The sequence below is a fragment of the Erpetoichthys calabaricus genome, chromosome 5 (genome assembly GCF_900747795.2).
Source record: "Erpetoichthys calabaricus chromosome 5, fErpCal1.3, whole genome shotgun sequence".
NCBI lineage: Eukaryota > Metazoa > Chordata > Cladistia > Polypteriformes > Polypteridae > Erpetoichthys > Erpetoichthys calabaricus.
The window spans coordinates 43,985,871-44,009,704 of record NC_041398.2 but is presented as its reverse complement, the minus strand read 5'-3'; the positions used below and the strand labels follow the sequence as shown (position 1 = coordinate 44,009,704).

At 41.7% G+C, this 23,834-nt stretch overlaps 1 protein-coding gene across 1 annotated transcript in view; it reads left to right on the top strand.

Moving 5' to 3' along the window:
* m1ap (meiosis 1 associated protein) overlaps window positions 1-23,834 on the top strand; it is a 140,148-nt gene that overhangs the window by 61,717 nt on the left and 54,597 nt on the right. The gene's annotated exons all lie outside the window — the stretch shown is intronic.

Sequence of the window (23,834 nt, the reverse complement as noted above, 5' to 3'; positions counted from 1 at the left end):
TATAGGCATTGTCAGTAACAACAGTGATTTCAGCACCTCAGCAATGTTGACTCCAGAGTGGGTTTCACAAAGATGATGAGTTTCAAGTGTTAAACTCACCATTTCCTGGTCTCTTGTGATCGCATGGGTTGTTATCATGATATAACTCTGGTTTGGCCTGTAAGGCGAAGCTGTCAGTAGTTATTGAGATTCTCTCTTACTTCTTTTAGGGTTTCCCGAACACTCATCTTAGCCTCACACTATAAGGCTGGAAATGCAGAGCCACTATAGAGACGGTGTGTGGGAATGCTGTATTTAGGCTTTAGTGTGTTAAAAGCACCTGAAACACCTTGTTTTCAATGACAGAAAACTGCCTCATGTCCTCCACAGTAAAGGCACCAATACAACTTGTTAATTCTTTGGCCCTTGCACTCAACTGTGGAAGAGATGCTTGGCCGTTAAGACAATTGCTTCTTTACAAGTGTTGAGTTGTATTTGTCACTGAGATGACATTGTAAATGGTTCAACATGTTGTTTGTGTTAGCCATATTGTATGTCAAAACACTCTCGCGATGTTTCCAAATGGTCTTTGTCTTTCCAGATATTTTAGTTTTTTTTACTTTTTCCTTTGTTAACAGGAAATCCAAAATGCTGCCAGAGAGCAGACTTAAAAGACGACAGGGTATCCTCAATTTCAAATTCATCTGACTTTATTCTTATCAAGGTTACTGCATGCTTAGTTACACACACTCTTACAAAGGTCGGGGCTTGTTAATGTACAGTCATGGCCGAAATTATCGGCACCCCTGGAATTTTCCCAGAAAATGCACCATTTCTCCCAGAAAAGTGTTGCAATTACAAATGTTTTGGTATACACATGTTTATTTCCTTTATGTGCATTGGAACAACACGAAAAAACAGAGAAAAAAAGCCAAATCTGACATCATGTCACACAGAACTCCAAAAATGGGCCGGACAAAATTATTGACACCTTTTCAAAATTGTGGGTAAATCGTTTTATTTCAAGCATATGATGCTCGTTTGAACTCATCTGTGGCAAGAAACTGGTGCTGGCAATATAGCAATCCCACCTGAAGCCAGTTGAAATGGAAAAAAGTTGACTCAACCTTTTTGTTGTGTGTCTGAGTGTGCCACACTAAGCATGGAGAACAAAGAAGAGCAGAGAATTGTCTGAGGACTTGAGAACAAAAATTGTGGAAAAATATCAACAATCTCAAGGCTACAAGTCCATCTCTAGAGATCTTCATGTTCCTTTGTCCACTGTGTGCAACATAATCAAGAAGTTCACAACACATAGCAGTGTAGCTAATCTCCCTGGACATGGACGGAAGAGAAAAATTGATAAAAGACAGCAACAAAGGATAGTCCGAATGGCGGATAAACAACCCCAATCAACTTCAAAACATATTCAAGCTGTTCTGCAGACTCAGGGTGCAACAGTGTCAGCTCGAACTATCTGTCGACATCTGAATGAAATGAAACGCTATGGCAGGAGAGCCAGGAGGACCCCACTGCTGACACAGAAACATAAAAAAGCCAGACTGGAGTTTGCCAAAATGTACTTGAGGAAGCCAAAATCCTATTGGGCGAACGTCTTGTGGACAGATGAGACCAAGGTAGAGCTTTTTGGTAAAGCTCATCATTCTACTGTTTACAGAAAATGGAATGAGGCCTACGAAGAAAAGACCACAGTACCTACAGTCAAACATGGTGGAGGTTCTAAGATGTTTTAGGGATGTTTAGCTGCCTCTGGCACTGGATGCCTTGACTGTGTGCAAGGCATCATGAAATCTGAAGACTACCAAAAGATATAGGGGCGCAATGTAGTGCCCAGTGTCAGAAAGCTGGGTCTGTGTCAGAGGTCATGGGTGTTCCAGCAGGACAATGACCCCAAACATACCTCTAAAAGCACCCAGAAATGGTTGAAGACAAAGCGCTGGAGAGTTCTGAAGTGGCCAGCAATGAGTCCGGATCTAAATCCGATTGAACACTTATGGAGAGAAATCAAAATTGCTGTTGGGAGAAGGCGCCCTTCAAATCTGAGAAACCTTGAGCAGTTTGCAAAAGAAGAGTGGTCGGAAATTCCAGTTGAGAGGTGTAACAAGCTTGTTGATGGTTATAGGATGCGCTTGATTTCAGTATTTTTTCCAAAGGGCGTTTAACCAAATATTAAGTTGAGGGTGCCAATAATTTTGTCCAGCCCGGTTTTTGAGTTTTGTTTGAAATTATGTCAGATTTGGCTTTTTTTCTTTGTTTTTTTTGTGTTGTTCCAATGCACATAAAGGAAATAAACATGTGTATACCAAAACATTTGTAAATGCAACAATCTTCTGGGAGAAATGGTGCATTTTCTGGGAAAATTCCAGGGGTGCCAATAATTTCGGCCATGACTGTATGTATACAGCCGATTGCACCCTTTGTTGTTAAAACAGAACATTTTAGAAGATGAAAGAAACAGCTAATAGAAACAGACTGCATGTTATTGTGACACACTTTTATATATCCATGATACATTTTTGAATTGTGAAATTTCGTGACACAAAAAATTGTTATACTCCTAGTGCCCTTGTTGTGTACTCCATTATTTCAGTCACACTAAAGTATTCTCACTCTCTACTTGCTTGCTGTTTGACTATAATCTCACTGTTGCTTCCTTGTCTATAGAATAGAAGGTGCGATTGTAGAAAAACATTGTATTTATATGTTCTCACTCTGCATTATTCTAATGTGCAAAAAGGTTCCACAACCTGTTTCACTTCTGTCCATGAAAGGGCACTTTATTGTAATGCTTGACTTGATTCCATTGTGCAAATTTGATTTATAGAATTGACATGCAATTTGACTATGAAACTACAGTATATTGGAATCTTTTTTTCTCTGTAAAACACATTGTGATGGAGGGGAAGTGCTGGACCTTAGGTGCTAAACCATTTGCACACTTATCTGTGGATTTATAGGTGGATTTTAAAATATTATTTTAATAATTTTGTAAATGAAAGTCATTGAAGTGATTTAATAAATGGAGCCATATGGTCTTACTGTATGTATCATTAGCAGGATTCAACCACTAATCTCTAGATTCTGCTAGCAACTGGTTTAGCAAGTTACACTAAAGAGAGAACTCTCTGAACTTGTCATGTGTAGCTGCAGATTCTTTCAGCCAGACACACAAAGATATAACAGCTATATTTCCAATGAATTCTGATTAACTAAAATTAATGATTTGTGAGTTATCAAGTATGAATTTCTATTCACAGAATTACCACTTTCTGAAAGAACTTTGAATAATTTTCTGAATTTCACACACCTCATTATGATTCATCCACTGTTTTACATCAATAAGGCACTTAATCGAGAAATCAGTTATTTTTTTTACAGTCATGTTAGATATTAATTTGCCACTTTAAATTTAATACTAAGTTGAAACACTTTTTTAAAAAAAATGTAAAAAAAAAAAATACCGGCTTACACCTTTATCTATAATAATAGTTAATGGTACTGTGGCCCCAATGTGTAAATAAAAGCTCAAAAACTTACCAAATACATCCACTTTGATGCATTGATTCAAGAAAATGAACCTTCTGCATTTTTGTGGCATACTTGTGACAACAAAATTAAATTGGAAGTTTATTCCCACTGTCTACTATGCCCTGAATGCCTGAAGCCATCTGCGTATTACGCTGCTGTTGTCTCTTTAGTTATGTTTTTTCAGTTTTTGTATTTTGCTTTGGCTTATAACAACACACAGAAGCACGATCAAATCATATAATTATTTTTTTCCAAAATGGCACCTGCTTTTTTGTCAATTACAGTTTGTGTTGTTATTTTATATAGCCTGTGGGAAATGATTAATGCCAGGTGGCAGAGTCATGTTCATCCACTCATTTGTTATACTTTTTACACATAACAAAAAAATCTGAAATAATTACACTGCATTGCATTTGATTTTTTTTTTCTAAAAATCCTTAGATATGGTAATAAAATAACTGAGGACAATACTTGACACTGATATCAATCAGTCTGCAAATACACAGGGAGAATGTGCAAACTTCATGTAGTCTCAAGCACTGTGAGGCAGGAATAACAGCAGTGCGCTGTGACTAAGCTAAAATACCTGTAATAAATGTAAACTTGATTAAAGACAAATGTATGCCCGTAGAGTGTTTTTCTTGTGTCTTGAATGCACACAACACATATTCTCAATTTTACTTTTGCTAGAGCATTCTGTGGGGGAAATTTTCAGAGATTATTGTCTAATTGTCTACAGACATCTGGGCATCAACATTCATTAATGTAAATAACGGTGCTTTCGAGATGACTCTTTAAGGTGAAATCACAACAATGGCTTTGAAAGTAGACAAGAAGCAAGTTGAAACGCACAGCCAGTCTCATTTTTAAATGGCTGACTTTCACAAAAATATTTTGCCTTTTGCATTCTTTCATTCCTAAAACAACATGCATACACTGTGTAACCAAGGGGGCACCACTAAATCCCCACCCACAGACATGGCAATATCCAACATACCACCAGGATCAAATAAAGAATTTTTATTTGACAAAACACCTTCATATGAACACCAGCAAAAATATACCATGCACAGTTCTCTTCCTCCTCTAAGAGAATGTTGCCCACTGCCTCCCTACTCTGACTCAATTTAAGTGAAGCAGCAAGCTCTCTTTTAAGTTAGACATGGGAACTGCATGCACTCTTAAGCTAGACCTGGGAACTGCTTCCAGTCTCCTGTTAATGTTGTCTAAAGCACTTTGAAGTAATACAGAAAGCCTGTTTACCCGGTCCTTCCATAATGGCCTTTTGGCCAGGTATGAATCCTTCCTTAATCTTAGCCAGGATGCTAGTCTTTCCTCTCCGGCACCTACAAATGGTATGTATGTGAGGACTCTTTAAGATATGGATCAATACATTTTTGGCATTAAAAATGGGCATATGCCCACTTTTAAAGCTTTTTTTTTTCCATGTTGGGACCCTGGTACCCTTTACCTCTATTATAAAATTCAAGAGCACACTAGGTATTTTTTTAATTTATTAAAAAATTCTTTACTTTAGAACACAATTTCATGTGCCAATTTAATATATGCCATGATTGTGAAAAAATAACTGACTTAAAAAATTCCAAATTTTTACCTTAGTGATGTAATTTAAGAAGTAGTATTTGATTTAAAGTTAAATATAGCCGAATGTGTCATATGGTGTCTTTAAATTTTGACTGTTGGTGACAACATGCAGTGTATAGAGAAAAGAGAACTGGTCCTAGCACTGAACAGTATGGGACAAAATCTCTTATCTGTGAACAGCAGTTTGAAAGTCATATTGAAGCACCAGGCAAGCACTTTGAACTGCATTATTTGTATGAAAATGTGCTATATAAATAAATGATGTTGTTGTTGTATTAGCTGCTAGGTAGCCAGTATGCCCTGCCAGCTACTGGTGATATTTTTTTTAGTCTTTAAAATTTACACCATTAAAGTGTATGAGTGATAGAGCTGATTTTCACTGTACATATGTTTTCTTGTCATTTTTTTTCCTGTGGAATTGTATGGTGCATTTGTGGAAAGAAGGGCAGCAACCTAATACGGAGTAGAGTGACAACACATCTATACACCTTGACAGTTTAAAATTAATATTCCAGTTTCATATCTTTGAAAACATACCATGCAGGAATATTTCTAAACTAATAATGAGCTATGGGTTAAAAAAAATAAGAATGAAAAATATTGTTTAGTGTTCACTCTTCAAAAAGGAGATTGAAGTTTACATGTTCTCTGTGTTTTTGTGCTTTCCTCCAGTACAATTGATCCCACAGATCAATTATGTATTCTCAAGCCTGTTTTCATATGAAAGAGGAATTCTACAGTCAAATAATACCATAATAAAAACACTCCACTGTAGTTCTTTCCAAGTTCAAACTTTTTTTTTTAAATTCCAACTGGTTTATTAATTAAGGTAAAATTCTTGCCTCCTGAAGTCTGCAATACTTAGTCTGTGAGTGCCTTTACCTTAAGGATCTAGCATTTTGATCTTACTTTTTAATAATAATTTTCTTGACAAAAATCTTTACATTTTGAAGTAATGCTATCTTATATTTCTTCAACTCAGCCACAGGGGGTGCACAAACCAGTGTGTTTTTTTGTAAAAAATTTGGTAAAGGGGAGAGAGTTAGCTGATATGATAGAGAGAAGTAAGGTTGATGTACTTTGCTTTCAAGAGACCAGATGGAAGGGAAGTAAGGCCAGGTGAATTAGAGGCTGGTTCACATTTTTATACCATGGTGAGGATGTGAGGAGAAATGGGGTAGGGGTCACCCTGAAGGAACAGTATGTCAGGAGTGTTTTGGAGGTGAAAATAGTGTCAGACAGAGTGATGATTTTGAAGCTGGAAATTCAAGATGTGATGATAAATGTTGTTAGTGCATATGCTGTGCAAGTTGGGTGTTTGATGGATGAGAAAGAAGATTTCTGGAGTAAGTTGGATGAAGTGGTGGAAAGTGCACCCAAGGGAGATAGAGTGGTGATTGGAGCAGATTTCAGTGGACATGTTGGTGAAGAGAATAGAAAGGATGAGGAGGTGATGGGTAGGTATGGTGTCGAGGAGAGGTGTGAAGAAAGTCAGATGATAGCTCATTTTGCGAAGAGGATAGACATGGCTGTGGTGAATACGTATTTTAAGAAAAGGGAGGAACACAGGGTGACGTATAAGAGTGGAGGAAGATGCACACAGGTAGAATATATCCTATGCAGGAGGGTCAGTAAGAAGAAGATTGGAAACTGCAAAGTGGTGGCAGGGGAAAGTGTTGTTAGGCAGCATTGGAAGGTGGTCCATAGGATGAGGGCAGAGCCAAGGATCAAATAGTGGAAGTACATCAGATTATGCAGTGGAAGAGGTTGGCAAAGAAGTGGGATAATCATGTAGATGCAGAAAGTAGATAGGAGTACAATGACATAAGGTAAAAGGTGAAGAGAGGGGTGGCAAAGGCTAAAGAAAAGTCATATGATGAATTGTATGAGAGGCTGGACACAAAGGAGAGAGAAAAGGACTTGTACCGATTGGCTAAATGGAAGGACTGAGCTGGGAAAGATGTGCAGCAGTTTAGCGTGAAAAAGGATAAAGATGGAAGCATATTCACAAGCGAGGAGAGTGTATTGAGCAAAAAATGAAAGTAGTACTTTGAGAGGCTGATGAATGAAGAGAAAGACAGAGAGAAGATTGGATAATGTGAAGGAAGTGAATTAGTAAGTGCAACAATTAGCAAGGAGGAAGTAAGGACAGCAATGAAGACGATGAAGATTGGGAAGGTTGTTTGTCCAGATGACATGCCTGTGGAAGCATGGAGGTGTTTAGGAGAAATGGCAGTGGAATTTTTAACCAGATTTTTTAATGTAGTTTTGGAAAGTGAGAGGATGACTAAGGAGTGGAGAAGAAGTATACTGGTACCGATTTTTAAGAATAAGGGGAATGTGCAGAGCTGTAGTAACTACAGAGGGATAAAATTGATGAGCCACAGTAGGAAGTTATGGGAAAGAGTAGTGGAATCTAGCTTAAGAAGGAAGGTGATGATTAGCGAGCAGCAGTATGGTTTCATGCCGGGAAAGAGCACTACTGATGCGATATTTGCTACTTAGTACATCCCTTTAGACCCTACTCCAGCTTACTGTAGTAGTAGGCCAGTGCTTCTCATATTGTTGATCACCATTTATTGTCTGATGTAACATTTTTTAATTTAAGATTGTGCATGTTCTCATAAACCAAGATGAACATTTTTTCACTTTTAACTACTCCTGTTTTGAGAGGAATAGCTTTCTTTTCTGTCTCTTTCATATATGAATAGCATTTCTCTGACAGCTAATATATATTTGTTTTGAACCTTAGGTTTGAGGTTTTATGATCAATAAATATTAAAATGCTATTACTGTTTAAATGTTTGGCTGTGAAATCAGCATTTATTGCCAGAGACAAGGCAAATCATAGGTAATAAAGTAATCACTGAAATGGTTTCATTCAGAGGAGAGATGATCGAATTCTGCATCTTAATATCCATCCATCCATCTATCCATCCTCTTCCACTTATCCGAGGTCGGGTCGCAGGGGCAGCAGCTTGAGCAGAGATGCCCAGACTTCCCTCTCCCCGGCCACTTCTTCTAGCTCTTCCGGGAGAATCCCAAGGCGTTCCCAGGCCAGCCGAGAGACATAGTCCCTCCAGCGTGTCCCGGGTCTTCCCCGGGGCCTCCTCCCGGTTAGACGTGCCCGGAACACCTCACCAGGGAGGCGTCCAGGAGGCATCCTGATCAGATGCCTGAGCCACCTCATCTGACTCCTCTCGATGCGGAGGAGCAGCGGCTCTACTCTGAGCTCCTCCCGGATGACTGAGCTTCTCACCCTATCTTTAAGGGAAAGCCCAGACACCCTGCGGAGGAAACTCATTTCAACCGCTTGTATTCGCGATCTTGTTCTTTTGGTCACTACCCATAGCTCATGACCATAGGTGAGGGTAGGAACATAGATCGACTGGTAAATTGAGAGCTTTGCCTTGCAGCTCAGCACCTTTTTCACCACGACAGACCGATGCAGAGCCCGCATCACTGCGGATGCTGCACCGATCCGCCTGTCGATCTCATGCTTCATTCTTCCCTCACTCGTGAACAAGACCCCGAGATACTTGAACTCCTCCACTTGGGGCAGGATCTTGCTCCCAACCCTGAGAGGGCACTCCACCCTTTTCCGGCTGAGGACCATGGTCTCAGATTTGGAGGTGCTGATTCCCATCCCAGCCGCTTCACACTTGGCTGTGAACCGATCTAGAAAGATCTGAAGATCATGGCCTGATGAAGCAAACAGGACAACATCATCTGCAAAAAGCAGTGTCCCAATCCTGAGTCCACCAAACCGGACCCCCTCAACGCCCTGGCTGCGCCTAGAAATTCTGTCCATAAAAGTTATGAACAGAATCGGTGAGAAAGGGCAGCCCTGGCGGAGTCCAACTCTCACAGGAAACGGGTTCGACTTACTGCCAGCAATGCGGACCAAGCTCTGGCACCGATTGTACAGGGACCGAACAGCCCTTATCAGGGGGTCCCCATACTCTCAGAGTACCCCCCACAGGATTCCCCGAGGGACACGGTCGAATGCCTTTTCCAAGTCCACAAAACACATGTAGACTGGTTGGGCAAACTCTCATGCACCCTCCAGGACCCTGCTAAGGGTATAGAGCTGGTCCACTGTTCCGCGACCAGGATGAAAACCACACTGTTCCTCCTGAATCCACGGCTCGACTATCCGACGGACCCTCCTCTCCAGGACCCCCGAATAGACTTTTCCAGGGAGGCTGAGGAGTGTGATCCCTCTGTAGTTGGAACAACAACAACACAACAACAACAACATTTATTTATATAGCACATTTTCATACAAAAAGTAGCTCAAAGTGCTTTACATAATGAAGAGAAGAAAAATAAAAGACAAAATAAGAAATTAAAATAAGACAACATTAGTTAACATAGAAAGGAGTAAGGTCCGATAGACAGGGTGGCACACGCCACCACCAACAGGACACCAGAAAAGGAAACAGAAGAGAGAGTAGGGGTTAGTACAGATTTTGAATGAATAGTTATTATAATGAATTGGATATACAGAGTATCAGGATTAAATTACAGTGAAGTTATGAGAAGGCCATGTTAAAGTAATGTGTTTTCAGCAGTTTTTTTAAAGTGCTCCGGAACACACCCTCTGGTCCCCTTTCTTAAAGAGGGAGACCACCACCCCGGTCTGCCAATCCAGAGGCACTGTCCCTGATGTCCATGCGATGTTGCAGAGGCGTGTCAATCAAGACAGTCCTACAACATCCAGAGCCTTGAGGAACTCCGGGCGTATCTCATCCACCCCCGGGGCCCTGCCACCAAGGAGTTTTTTGACCACCTCGGTGACCTCAGTCCCAGAGATGGGGGAGCCCACCTCTGAGTCCCCAGGCTCTGCTTCCTCATTGGAAGGCATGTTAGTGGGATTGAGGAGGTCTTCGAAGTACTCCCCCCACCGACCCACAATGTCCCGAGTTGCGGTCAGCAGCGCACCATCCCCACCATATACAGTGTTGACACTGCACTGCTTCCCCCTCCTGAGACGCCGAACGGTGGACCAGAATCTCCTTGAAGCCGTCCAAAAGTCGTTCTCCATGGCCTCCCCAAACTCCTCCCACGCCCGAGTTTTTGCCTCAGCAACCACCAAAACCGCATTCCGCTTGGCCTGCCAGTACCTATCAACTGCCTCCAGAGTCCCACAGGACAAAAGGGACCTGTAGGACTCCTTCTTCAGCCGGTGTCCACCAACGGGTTTGGGGATTGCTACCACGACAGGCACCGATCACCTTACGGCCACAGCTCCGGGCAGCTGCCCCAACAATAGAGGCACGGAACATGGCCCATTCGGACTCGATGTCCTCCACCTCCCTCAGCATGTGGTCGAAGTTCTGCCGGAGGTGGGAGTTGAAGCTGCTTCTGACAGGGGGCTCTGCCAGACGTTTCCAGCAGACCCTCACAACACGTTTGGGCCTACCAGGCCTGACCGGCATCCTCCCCCACCATCGAAGCCAACTCACCACCAGGTGGTGATCAGTTGACAGCTCCGCCCCTCTCTTCACCCGAGTGTCCAAGACATGTGGCCTCAAGTCTGATGACACGACCACAAAGTCGATCATCGAACTGAGGCCTAGGGTGTCCTGGTGCCAAGTGCGCACATGAACACCCCTATGCTTGAACGTGATGTTCGTTATGGACAATCCGTGACGAGCACAGAAGTCCAATAACAAAACACCGCTCGGGTTCAGATTGGGGGGCCCATTCCTCCCAATCACGCCCTTCCAGGTCTCACTGTCATTGCCCACGTGAGCATTGAAGTCTCCCAGCAAAACGAGGGAGTCCCCATAAGGTATGCCCTCTAGCACCCCCTCCAGGGACTCCTAAAAGGGTAGGTACTCCGAACTGCTGTTTGGTGCATACGCAGAAACAACAGTTAGGACCCGTCCCCCCACTCGAAAGCGGAGGGAGGCTACCCTCTCGTCTACTGGGGTAAACCCCAATGAACAGGCTCCAAGTTGGGGGGCAATAAGTATACCCACACCCGCTCGGCGCCTCTCACCGGGGGCAACTCCAGAGTGGTAGAGAGTCCAGCCCCTCTCAAGGAGATTGGTTCCAGAGTCGAAGCTGTGCGTCGAGGTGAGTCCGACTATATCTAGCCGGAACCTCTCAACCTCGCGCACTAGCTCAGGCTCCTTCCCCTTCAGAGTGGTGACATTCCACGTCCCAAGAGCCAGCTTCTGTAGCCGAGGATCGGACCGCCAAGGTCCCCGCCTTCGGCCACCACTCAACTCACACTGCAGCCGACCTCCTTGGCCCCTCTCATAGGTGGTGAGCCCATGGGAAGGGGGACCCACGTTGCCTCTTCGGGCTGTGCCCGGCCGAGCCCCATGGGTGCAGGCCTGGCCACCAGGCGCTCGCCATCGAGCCCCACCTCCAGGCCTGGCTCCAGTGGGGGGCCCTGGTGACCCGCGTCCAGGCAAGGGAAAACGCCGTCCAAAGTTTTCATTCATCATAGAAGGTTTGAACCGCTCTTTGTCTCATCCCTCACCTAGGACCAGTTTGCCTTGGGTGGCCCTACCAGGGGCATAAAGCCCTGGACAACAGAGCTCCTAGGATCATTGGGACATGCAAACCCCTCCACCACGATAAGGTGGCGGTTAAAGGAGGGGCGCATCTTAATAATTAAATATAAAGTATAATTATGTGAGCTTTCAGGAACTAATTTGTAGAAACCTACAAAATCAATCAGAGAATGCAAACTTTTAATGCATGTGTCAGCTTTCCCATTAATATGAATATTAAACTCACTCAATAAGGTTACTTTGTAGCAATCAAAGCAAATTTAGATACAAGGTTGTTTTACTCACCTAAGAATGTAGCATAAAGATCAGATGGTCTGTAAATTAATAAAATAAATGTTTAATTCAGTTTTAATGTTTAAACTTAGTATCTCAAAAGATACAATATTATCTACAGTTCTACATTTTTAAAAATCAGTCTAATTCAGGATCATCACGTTTTAATGTATGAGTTTTGGCGATAATGATAAACAATTGAGAAACTTGGCCTATCTGAGTTGTATTTACAGGTACAACTTTCTGTAATTGTACAGATTTTAGACTTTATGGTCCAATAATATTAATGAAAACCACTATTTTCTAATGGATTTAATAGTGAACATTACTGAATGTTTTGTTATAAAAGAGCTTGTTTTTTTAAAATTTTTTTTTACTTAGATACACTTATTGAATATCTGAAATTTAAATTATCTGAATTCTGTTGTTACAGCTGTAGCAGAAAGTAATTTCTAAAGTGCCTATGCATAATGATTGTGAATGTAAGACAGAGCAAGGTTGACTATGGAATAATTAATAATGAATAATTTATAGTTGCAGAAGTAGAGGGTAGATGGACCTTTAAGGATTTTTTTTCTAGTTACTTAAGCTATTCTTTAAAATGGAGACCAAGTTGGTAACTAACAATGGAAGGTGTCACACATGTACACATGGGAGGCAGCTAAAGGGTTTGAATAGTGCCAATTCCATGTGTGACCAGGGGTTGGCGAGGTGCACTGAGTTTTTCTCTCAAACCTCTGCAGACCATTCATGGGAAATTCCACAGGGTTCTGGGGCCCGTGATGACATCACTTCCTGTCCAGACCTTTAAAGCTGCCGTTTTTGCCACATGTCATCAGTTATGTTTTGGACTTTGAACTAGACACAACTCTACAAAATCTAACCCTTTTTGCATCCACGGCATAATATATGGGTGGATGCCCCAAACCTTTTTATGTCTCCTGTCCATTCTTGTGACAAAGGATACCAGTTTATTGGTAAGGAGAAATGCAGAATTTTTCTTTTAGGTTTTGTGCAAATATAAAGCACTTCCTCAGTGTCTCTGGTAGCTAAAAATGTGTCATTATTAATGGTATATAACATTAAAGTAGTGTCATGGAAAAAACTTTTCTTCATCCTCAAAGAAGGCAGTCACAGAGCACAGATGAGAATGCAGAACATTTCTTTATTTGAACAGAGTGATGCACAAATGTCTCAGTCTATGGAATGAGCAATCAATTAAACAATTCATCTGCTCTTATAGTTTTTCTAATTACCATTACCTCATCTAATACATCACGTCATCTGACTCTGACTGTTAAAATGCAGAACTTTGTTACCTCCTCCAAATAACTAACGCCCCCAATAATTTCTGATTTGTATTGATTCTTCCATTATTCTGAACACCGGATCATTAAGAGGGGGGTTTTGCAAATTGTCATATTCATCTTAGCACTGCTTCATAGAAGGGATGTATGGGCTATCCCATTTGTTTACCCCCACTTTCTGGAGGTGTGTTCATTATTCATTTACCTCATTCTAACCTTGGAAAATTATGCTGGTAGCTTCTCTAAGATAAGGCATAGACTTCTCAGCTCTAAGTTATATTTAGTTAACCATTGAGTTACATTCATTCCTTTCCCTTGTGTTTTAATAATTCCTTCTGTTATGGCTTCTTATAAACTGCTCAAAAAATGTATCAGATCTCGATGGGAAAAAAATCATGCTGGATATCTATACTGATATGGACTGGAAAATGTGTTAGGAATGAAAGGATGCCACATTGTTTGATGGAAATTAAAATTATCAACCTATACAGGGCTGAATTCAAAGACAGACCAAAAATCAAAGTGAAAAAAATGATGCGGCAGGCTAGTCCATTTTGCCGAAATCTCATTGCAGTTACTCAAAATCGTACTCAGTAGTTTGTATGGCCCCCACGTGCTTGTATGCATGCCTGACAATGTCGGAGTGTGCTCCTAATGAGACGACGGATGGTGTCCTGGGGGAATCTCCTCCCAAATCTGGACCAGGGCATCGCTGAGCTCCTGGACAGTCTGAGGTACACCTGGTGGCAGCATCTGATGGACCGAAACATAATGTCCCAGAGGTGTTCTATTGGATTTAGGTCAGGTGAGTGTGGGAGCCAGTCAATGGTATCAATTCCTTCATCCTCTAGGAACTGCTTACATACTCTCACCACATAAGGCCGGGCATTGTCATGCACCAGGAGGAACAAGTAAGCATAAAATAAGTACTTAAATCATGAAGTAAATGCACACTGAATTACAAAATTAATGTAGAATTAACACAGTGAAATTTTAAAAAATTGTAATGGCTACTGTTGGCCGAAGATGAAGAAGGAGAAGAAGAGGGGGGAGACGTGTGAGGAGGAAGGTAAAGAGAGTGGAATTGAGGGTAGGAACTTTGAATGTTGGCAGTATGTCTGGTAAGGGGAGAGAGTTAGCAGATATGATGGAGGAGAAGGAAAGTTGATATATTGTGCGTGCAAGAGACTAAATTGAAGGGGAGTAAGGCCAGGTGGATTGGAGGTGGATTCAGATTGTTCTATCATGGTGTAGATGGGAGGAGAAATGGGGTAGGGGTTATTCTGAAGGAACAGTAAGTCAAGTGTGTTTGGAGGTGAAGAGAGTGTCAGACAGAGTGATGATTATGAAGCTGGAAGTTGGAGGTGTGATATGAATGTTGTTATTGCATATGCCCCGCAAGTTTGGTCTGCAATGGATGAGAAAGAAGATTTTTGGAGTGAGTTGGATGAAGTAATGAACAGTGTAACCAATGGACAGAAAGTGGTGATTGGAGTGGATTTCATTGGACATGTTGGTAAAGGGAACAGAGGAGATGAGGAGGTGATGGGTAGGTATGGTGTCAAGGAGAGGAATGAAGAAGGTCAGAGGATAGTGGATTTTGCCAAAAGGATGGACATGGCTGTGGTGAATATGTATTTTAAGAAGAGGGAGGAACATAGGGTTACGTACAAGAGTGGAGGAAGATGTACGGGTAGATTACATCCTATGCAGAAGAGTCAATCTGAAGGAGATTGAAGACTGCAAAGTGGTGGCAGGGGAAAGTGTAGTTAAGCAGCACAGGATGGTGGTCTGTAGGATGACGTTGGAGATCAAGAACAGGAAGAGAGTGAGGGCAGAGCCAAGGATCAAATGGTGGAAGTTGAAAAAGGAAGACTGCAAGGTTGAGTTTAGGGAGAAGGTGAGACAGGCACTGGGTGGCAGTGAAGAGTTACCAGACAGCTGGGCAACTACAGCAAGAAGGGTGTTTGGCGTGACATCTGGACAGAGGAAGGAGGAAATGGAAACCTGGTGGTGGAATGGGGAAGTACAGGAGAGTATACAGAGGAAGAGGATGGCAAAGAAGAAGTGGGATAGTCAGAGAGATGCAGAAAGTAGACAAGAGTACAAGGAGATTAAGGTGCAAGGTGAAGAGAGAGGTGGCGAAGGCTAAAGAAAATGCGTATGATGAGTTGTTTGAGAGGTTGGACACTAAAGAGGGAGAAAAGGACCTGTACCGATTGGCTAGACAGAGGGACCAAGCTTGGAAAGATGTGCAGCAGGTTAGGGTAGTAAAAGATAAAGATGGAAATGTACTCACAAGCGAGGAGAGTGTGTTGAGCAGATGGAAAGAGTACTTTGAGAGGCTTATAAATGTAGAGAAAAGCCAAGCAAATGACACCTTTTATTGGCTAACTAAAAAGATTACAATATGCAAGCTTTCGAGGCAACTCAGGCCCCTTCTTCAGGCAAGATGTAATACAGAAACTGGAGTTCCCTATGTTTATATACACACTCTAGGACAAGAAACAACATTGGTAAATATTTAAATGAGAAATTGTAAAGTCACAGTGCTTATGGGGTCAAAACACAGCAAGAGAGAAAAGAATGGGAAGTTAAACTCATGCTAAAATTTAATACTTTACAACATGGATTGAATAAAGACAAGAGTTTTATGGCCAGATATGAAGATTGTTTACATCTCTCAGAATGACAGACAACCTGTCTACAGACCCACATTATTTTGAAAAAACTCATTATAAACTTCAAAAGACTTTGTTGGACAGTTATCTTATCCAGAGATCTTGACAATACATTGTTCTTTTCTCTCCTGTTAAATTAACCCTAGCCTGAATGAATCTATTAATTTTTTACTTTTAAAATTTCTCATTTAAAATATTTCCCAATGTTGTTTCTTGTTCTAGAGTGTGTATATAAACATAGGGAACTCCAGTTTCTGTATTACATCTTTCCTGAAGAAGGGGCCTGAGTTGCCTCGAAAGCTTGCATATTTTAATCTTTTTAGTTAGCCAGTAAAAGGTGTCATTATGCTTGGCTTTTCTCTACATTCATAATGGCTAACACGGTACAACACCCTAGTACTAAAGAGAATTATGAATGAAGAGAACGAGAGAGAGAAGAGGTTGGATGATGTGGAGATAGTGAATCAGGAAGTGGAATGGATTAGCAAGGAGGAAGTAAGGACAGCTATGAAGAGGATGAAAAATGTAAAAGCCGTTGATCCAGATGACATACCTGTGGAAGCATGGAGATGTTTAGGAGAGATGGCAGTGGAGTTTTTAACCAGATTGTTTAATGGAATCTTGGAAAGTGAGAGGAAGCCTGAGGAGTGGAGAAGAAGTGTACTAGTACCGATATTTAAGAATAAGGGGGATGTGCAAGACTGTAGTAACTACAGGGGGTTAAAATTGATGAGCCACAGCATGAAGTTATGGGAAAGAGTAGTGGAAGCTCGGTTAAGAAGTGAGGTGATGATTATTGAGTAGCAGTATGGTTTCATGCCAAGAAAGAGCACCACAGATGCAATGAGGGTATTGATGGATAAGCATAGAGAAGGCCAGAAGGAGTTGCATTGTGTCTTTGTGGACCTGGAGAAAGCATATGGCAGGGGGCCTGGAGGGGAGCTGTGGTATTGTACGAGGAAGTCAGGAGTAGCAGAGAAGCACATAAGAGTTGTACAGGACATGTATGAGGAAAGTGTGACAGTGGTGAAGTCTGCGGTAGGAGTGACTGATGCATTCAAGTTGGAGGTGGGATTACATCAGGGATCGGCTCTGAGCCCTTTCTTATTTGCAATGGTGATGGACAGGTTAACAGACGAGATTAGACAGGAGTCCCTGTGGACTATTATGTTTGCTGATGACATTGTGATCTGTAGCGATAGTAGGGAGCAGGTTGAGGAGATCCTGGAGAGGTGGAGATATGCTCTAGAGAGGAGAGGAATGAAGGTCAGTAGGAACAAGATAGAATACATGTGTGTAAATGAGAGGGAGGTCAGTGGAATGGTGTGGATGCAGGGTGTAGAGTTGGCGAAGGTGGATGAGTTTAAATACTTGGGATCAACAGTACAGAGTAATGGGGAGTGTGGAAGAGAGGCGAAGAAGAGAGTGCAGGCAGGATGGAATAGGTGGAGAAGAGTGTCAGAAGTGATTTGTGATAGACGGATATCAGCAAGAGTGAAAGGGAAGGTCTACAGGACGGTAGTGAGACCAGCTATGTTGTATGGGTTGGAGACAGTGGCACTGACCAGAAAGCAGGAGACAGAGCTGGAGGTGGCAGAGTTAAAGATGCTAAGATTTGCATTGGGTGTGACGAGGATGGATAGGATTAAAAATGAGTACAATAGAGGGTCAGCTCAAGTTGGACAGTTGGGAGACAAAGTCAAAGAGGTGAGATTGTGTTGGTTTGGACATGTGCAGAGGAGAGATGCTGAGTATATTGGGAGAAGGATGTTAAGGATAGAGCTGCCAGGCAAGAGAAAAAGAGGAAGGTCTAAGAGAAGGTTTGTGGATGTGGTGGGAGAGGACATGCAGGTGATGGGTGTTAAAGAACAAGATGCAGAGGACAGAAAGATATGGAAGAAGATGATCCGCTGTGGCGACCCCTAACGGGAGCAGCCGAAAGAAGAAGGCAGCGGCATAGGTTAAACCTATTCATTGAACTGAAACCTGAGTTTTTAACAACATACTACGTGACAACCTGCATTTGAATGTCTTCCTAAAAGACAAAATGAAAATAAGGCAAATTGATGTTTTATAAGCACCTACAAAAATAACAACAGAAAAAAACTTGTGTTAATTCTGAAATTGGCACAGTATATAAAACACAGATGTGTCAAAGTAAACTAAACATTTGAAATGACAATTCAAAGTATAAACATCTCCTAAATGGGGATACATTAAAACTTGTGTTAAAACTCTTCAAATACCATCCTCAATTGTTCATCACCACTGGCTTGATAATTATACTCTACACAAGTTTTTTCCAACTGGTGTGCCTTGGAAATAACAGTGTAGTGCCCCTGGGTTCAGAGAGAGACATGCTCCTCAGGTGGTTGAGAAATGTTTGAGGAGGATGGGACTACTTGGAGTAGCTGAGATAAAAGTAGCTCTGTGATCGCCGATTTACAGACACAGTACTTAGAGTGCACTGTAGCAGCCAAATGTGTCAGGGGTCCATCTCCCAGGGTGCATGTTAGTCAGCGATTGTTGCAGTGGCGAGGGACAGTGCTCACTAAGTGCTGTGTCTCCGAGCGCCAGTCTCCAAACTGATTTTTTTGATGACGTCTTTGGTAGTCAGGACCACTCGGAGAGTTTAGCACGTGTATGACATTAAATGTTTTTGTAGTTGGCGGAATCGTGGTGTGCCTTGGGATTTTTTGGGTTACAGAAAGCGTGCTACCGCTACCACAGAAATAGTTGGAAAACGCTGCTCTACCCCTTTGCTTCTGGCACACAAAAAGTTCTCCGTAACTGCTATCTCGCCTAAAAACTGACACTGGGCATTACTTGGGTGGTTATGTTGCGTTCTTTACATGTTTTATCGAAGATACTGCAAACTGAAATAATTGGTTTGGGTAAGCATTATACTTCTATTTTGTAGAATTTTGTCATTATGTTAGGGCAATCAGCACTGCAATCTACCTGACAGACTGGCGAGTTAAATACAGAGGTACTAGAGACTTATTTTGGTTTCAGTGCCCCTCAGAGATAACTTATTTTGTACTTATGTGGTTGATATTGATTCAATCCTCTTACAGATTGTGAAATTAAATAAAAAAGCACAATTTTTATCTTCACTACTTCTCTTTAGCACTGCACCAGGAGTGCTATTTTATTACATAATTGAACACATAACAGATGGATTGCAGTTTTTCTTCAAGGGATTTACACAAACAGTATCCTCGGCAGCTAGCAAAATTACACCTGCTGGGTGATGTGGTGATCAGTCAGCCCCTCATTGTTAGAAAGGCAAATGCGTGGTTTGCATATGGTCTCTTTCTCTCTCACTCTCTCGTGTATCTGGTGTTCCTCAACAAGTTTGCTCTTTGTAGTAAAAAGTTTGCTTCAACCTCTGTTGCGGCCACACCTTATTGAGCTATGGGTTCTGACTATAGGTATTCAAATTTAGCCAGGTTGGTGAGAAGGGAACAGAACAGTGAGTTAGGGTGTAGTTGATGTTTTAAAGGAAAGAATAGAGGTCTTCCCATTGGCTTTCTTTCTGGGTGCATGTAGGCCCATCCTCTTGGTTGACCACTGGTGCAAAGTTCTGTCCATGAATTTTGCTCACCCTTGATTTATAGCCCTTTGTTCAGAACTTAGGCACCCATCTCACACAATTTGATGTTACAAGGTAAGGTCTGTTAGCAATCATCTTATCATAAAGGTGCAAAGCTGCATTCCAGCAAGGAGCCCTGTCAGGCAAACCGACAATTTTAGCTGAAAATAAGAGGGTTTGGCAGCAACTTGCTAAGGGTTCCAGCCTGGCAAAATGCATAATGCGAGTTTGTCTTTCAAGGTTAATTTGAATGAATAGAATAGTGGTTTTACATCTATCTCTCTCTCTCTCTCTCTCTCTCTCTCTCTCTCTATATATATATATATATATATAAAATCCAATGTCTGTTTGTATGTCTGTCCACTTTTCACAAGAGAACTACTTAACAGATTTAGATCAGGTTTTTTCTATAATTTGCTTGAACATTCCGGTTGATTTTGTGACTTCTCTCATTGCACTATATATCAGAGTTCCGTTGCAGCACTAATTTATTTGCGAGAATTCAAGAGACAGGCTGCAGGCTGAGGAGAGGGGAAGGCGGGACCTCAGGACTACAGAGCCAGGAGGGGTCAGCCTACGTTCGAGTCATTCTACCTCTCGCCACGTGTTGGAGCATACCTTGCTTCCACTTAGCTAGTGATAACCGTTTGTTCAGCAGACCTTATCATCTACAGATTGTTAAAGATTAACGTTTGACGTTTTTGAGAGAGAGAGTACAGCTGCGTGTGGCTGTTCATTGGCAGAGATATCACAGCCACATACTCTTCTCCCCACATGGGGGACGCTCTCCCATCAGAGCTGAACATGATCAGATACAGAGCCAACGTTTGACATTGGAGGGTACCTACCTTCCTCTTGGCCAGAGGTACCTTGCCAACTTTTTACATTTTTGGCAGAGATCACAGCTACATTCTCACCTCTGATAGCAAAACCAAAAATATTGTATATCAAAAGGCCCTCAGATACGAAAGCTATGAATATAAATTCTTTTTAATACAAATTATTACTTTTCTTTTTTTAATTGATTTTTAAAGTTTGTCCTGTTTCACAACAAAGTAGGCAGAGCTGCGGGGTATAGCTAGTTGTTTATAATTAGAAAAATCTTTAATTTTGTAATTTGTCTACATTGGAGAAACCAAGTCTTAGTATGGAAAAAAGTCATTTAAAACTTCAATAATTGTGAAAGATGTAGTTTTATGTGTGCATTCAGTCAAATTAAGTGTTGTCAACATCTATTTAATATCTGCAGAATTACCACTTGCTAAAATGATGTCACAAAATTGGAAAAGAATAAAAGTTTGAATATCATTTATTACTTTTGAATATTTAACATGTACAAAGGAACTGAGGTGAATGATAATTAAAAATGCATTTATTGAATGTGTTAGAAATTGTATAGATACTTTGTGAATATCACTAATATTGTTTGAAACTAACATTTTGAGTTACCTCAAAATATACATTAGACATTGCTTTGCACACATTAACACCAGATGACCATCCATCCTCTGTTGATTATATATTCTTATTCTACTTTTCCAGGATACAATTTGCAAGAAGAGCCAAGTGCAAGGTTGGAACCAGCCATAGCCATAGTTTGTTCATTTGAAGACCAAACACTCGTATACTCAAAGTTGCATCACAACAGGACAATAGATAACTTTCTGCCAAAATATGCCAAAGTCCAATTTCTTCTTCTTCTTCTTTTGGCTGCCCCCATTAGGGGTTACCACAGTGGATCATCCTTTTTCCATATCTTCTTGTCCTCTGCGTCTTGCTCAGTTACACCCACCACCGCATGTCCTCTCTGACCACATCTATAAACCTTGTTTAGGCCTTTTTGTTTTCCTCTTACCTGGCAGGTTCATCCCTAACATCCTTCTCCCAATATACCCAGTATCTCTCTTCTGCACATGTCTAAGCCAATGCAGTCTCGCCTCTCCAACCTGAGCTGACCCTCTAATGTGCTCATTTCTAATCCTATCTATCCTTATCACACCCAATGCAAACCTTAACATCTCCAACCCATATAACATAGCTGGTCTCACTACTGTCTTTTAGACCTTCCATTTCACTCTTGCTGGTACCCATCAGTCACAAATCACTCCTGACACTCTTCCTTACCCATTCCACCCTGCCTGCACTCTCTTCTTCACATCTTTTCCACACTCCCCATTACTCTGTACTGTTAATCCCAAGTATTTAAACTCATCCATCTTCGCCAGCTCTACTCCCTGCATCCGCACCTCACTATTCCTCAGACCTCCCTCTCATTAACTCACATGTATTCTGTCTTGTTTCTACTGACCTTTATTCCTCTCCTCTCCAGAGCATATCTCTGCCTCTCCAGGGTCTCCTCAACCTGCTCCCTACACTCACTTCAGATCACAAATCCAGTCACCACTCTCTCTCAAAACAGTCTCAAAAAACATTTTCCAACTCATTCCAGAATATCATCCTCAAACATCATAGTCCATGGAGACTCCTGTCTAATCTCGTCTGTCAACTTTTCCATCACCATTGCAAATAAGAAAGAGCTCAGAGCTGATCTCTGATGTAATCCCATCTCTGCCTTGAATGCATGAGTCACTCCTACCACCGACCTCACCACTGTCACATTTCCCTCGTACATACTGTATCCTGTACCACTTTTACATGCTTCTTTACCACTCCCGTCTTCCTTATACAATAGCATAACTGCTGTCTGGGCACTCTGTCATATGCTTTCTCTAAGTCCACAAAGACACAATGCATCTCCTTCTGTCCTTCTCTACACTTCTCCATCAGCACCTCAGAGCAAACATTGCATCAATAGTGCTCTTTCTGGGCATGAAACCATACTGCTATTCGCTAATCATCACATCCCTACTTAACCTAGCTTTCACTAGTCTTTCACATTTCTTCATACTGTGGCTCATCAGTTTTATCCCTCTGTAGTTTTTACAGCTCTATACATCCCCATTATTCTTAAAAATCGGTGCCAGTATGTTTTCTCCACTTCTTAGGCATCCTCTCACTAGGATATGCTCTTCCTGTGTGCATCTTCCTCCACTTTTGTATGCCATCCTGTGTTCGTCCCTCTTCTTAAAATATGTATTCACCACAGCCATGCCCATCCGTTTCGCAAAATCTACTACCATCTTGCCTTCTGCATTCCTCTCCTTGACACCATATGTACCCATCACCTCCTTATCCCCTCTGTTCACTTCACCAACATGTCCATTGAAATACGCTCCAATCACCACTCTCTCTCCCTTGGGTACACTTACCACCACTTCACCTACCTCACTCCAGAAATCATTTTTCTCATCCATCGCACACCCAACTTGCGGGGCATATGCACTAACAACATTCATCATCACACCTTCAATTTCCAGCTTCATAATCATCACTCTGTCTGACACTATTTTCACCTCCAAAACACTCCTGACATACTATTCCTTCAGGATAACCCCATCACCAGTTTTCTTCCCATCTACCCCATGGTAGAACAATTTAAACCCACCTCCAATACACCTGGCCTTATTCCCCTTCCATCTGTTCTCTTGCACGCATAATATATCAACCTTCCTTATCTCCATCATATCAGCTAACTCTCTCCCTTTACCAGTCATATTGCCAGCATTCAAAGGTCCTACTCTAATTTCTGCTCTCTTTACCTTCATCTTCTCCCCCTGCCTTTGGACACGCCTTACCCCTCTTCTTCTTCGGCCAACAGTAGCCCGATTTCTGGCAGCACCTTGTTGGCTAATAGTACTGGTGGCAGCCATTGTTAACCTGGGCCCCGACTGATCCAGTCTAGTATTTAAATCTGTATTGTTGTCGTCCGCATATTGATCTGGCAAAATTTTACACTGGATGCCCTTTCTGGCGTAACCCTCCTCGTTTATCTGAGCTTGGGACAGGTATGAAGAAACACATTAGTTTGAGCTTCCCCTGTGCCTGGATTGTCAAAGTATGCTGGAGTAAATCAATTTAAACATAAAAACGTAGTTTTTTTTTCCTTTTATTCAGATGTGTTTGTTAATTATAGTCACTAAGGAGCAAGCAATTTATCTGTTGCAACACTACACTACAGTGTGTAGTATGAGAAATAATTGTAAAATATAAAGCTTGATAGCCAGTTGCATGGTTCCAACATTTAAAGATATTTTATTGTTTTACATTCTTCCTCCCACTGACCCTAATGTTTCAATTTAATAAATATTTATTATAATCAGTCTTTTATTCAAAGAATACACTTCCTTAACAGTTTTCTGTGTTTTAACAGCCAGGTTAGTGGTAGGTAAATTAATGTAGTCCGTATTTATTAGGT